Source organism: Cricetulus griseus, chromosome 4 (assembly GCF_003668045.3).
Source record: "Cricetulus griseus strain 17A/GY chromosome 4, alternate assembly CriGri-PICRH-1.0, whole genome shotgun sequence".
Taxonomy (NCBI): Eukaryota; Metazoa; Chordata; class Mammalia; order Rodentia; family Cricetidae; genus Cricetulus; species Cricetulus griseus.
The window spans coordinates 179,865,168-179,866,519 of record NC_048597.1 but is presented as its reverse complement, the minus strand read 5'-3'; the positions used below and the strand labels follow the sequence as shown (position 1 = coordinate 179,866,519).

General features: G+C 41.3%; 1 non-coding gene across 1 annotated transcript; it reads right to left on the bottom strand.

The window, feature by feature from the left end:
- Positions 1 to 630: 630 nt before the first annotated feature.
- Positions 631 to 759, bottom strand: LOC113835250. Its single transcript, XR_003484625.1, has one exon. It is a non-coding gene; the product is annotated as a small nucleolar RNA SNORA40 (small nucleolar RNA).
- Positions 760 to 1,352: the final 593 nt, after the last annotated feature.

Genomic DNA, 1,352 nt, shown 5'->3' with positions numbered 1-1,352 from the left:
TGTGGGTACCAATGCAATGAATTTTGATATCTAAATGTCTGGTGACTACATAGTTTGAAATATAAAAGTTTCATAAAGTTTTATAAGATGCATGAAGAAGTAACATGAATTACAGGCTCTACCTCAGACACACAGATTCAGACAGCCTCAAAAGAGACACAGATTTTGTTTGAAGAAAGCCTCTAAGCCATTAGCATCCTTGCTAATGTGGGAGAGCTATGACTGTGATCACAGAAGAGGAGGGTGGAATGCTGCAGTTCTCAATCACGGCTGCAGTCCATATGCCCTGGAGAGTGCTGAAGATGTTTTATGCTATCCTTTGTGTTTCTGTTTTGTTTTTATTTCATTTTATAAAGATGCATTTAGCTTTTATGTGTATGAGTGTTTTACATGCATGTATGTATGTGCACTATGTGTGTGTCTGGTGCCTACAGAGGTCAAAAGAGGGTGCCGGATTCCCCTGGAACTGCATTACAGGTAGTTTGAGAACCACTATGTGGCCCTGGGAATCAAAGCTTCATCCTGTACAAGAGCAGCCAGTACTCTGAACCAATGAGCCATTTCCCCAGCTTTAGTCTTAGAATCAGTCTCATTGTCAAATATGTCATCACTTTGTGCTTTCTTGAATATCATATTCTTTCTTTCAGGTTTCAAAACTCATGTTGAACAATGAGTTCTGGGTTGCAAAAGGATTCATTTTTGCACCTGACTTTTGTGGGTTTTTTCTACCCGTTCAACAAACACACGAACATAAGTGTTGTATCTTATGCTTTCTTGGTCCCAGGAGAAAGTAAGTTTGAGACTCTGGGAGAAGGATGTGGGTGGTTCTAAGGAAAACTGAGTCTGAGAAGACTTTCTTAAAGCATACAGAGGTGCCCTGTTGAGAAAAATATAGACATTGAAGAAGAAGTGGATGAGGTGAGAAACAAAGCCAAGCCATGAGGAAGTGGGGGGAAGAGGCAGTCTGCATGATGCCCAAGAAATGAAGTACAGGCATTGGAGTAACTCCGTTGTTAGAGTGCTTCCTTAGCATGCACGAAGTCCCTTGATTACATTCAGGCATGATGGCAAATGTCATTTAGGTTAGCACTCTGGGAGTAGAGTCAGGAGGATCAATTGTCCACAGTTATCCTCTGCCACAAAGCAAGCTTGAAGCTAGCCTAGTCTACCAAAGAGCCTGTTTCAATGAAAAGAAATACAAAACCATGGTTATAGACTTGGCCTACCTGAGAGGAATCTCTAACGCCACCGAAGCTTGGATCATACCTGAACATGCTCAATAACAAAAGATGCTGTAAAAACACACCCAAGAAAGCTTCATCTGTGACTCACAATGTTTCTGGCATAGCAGA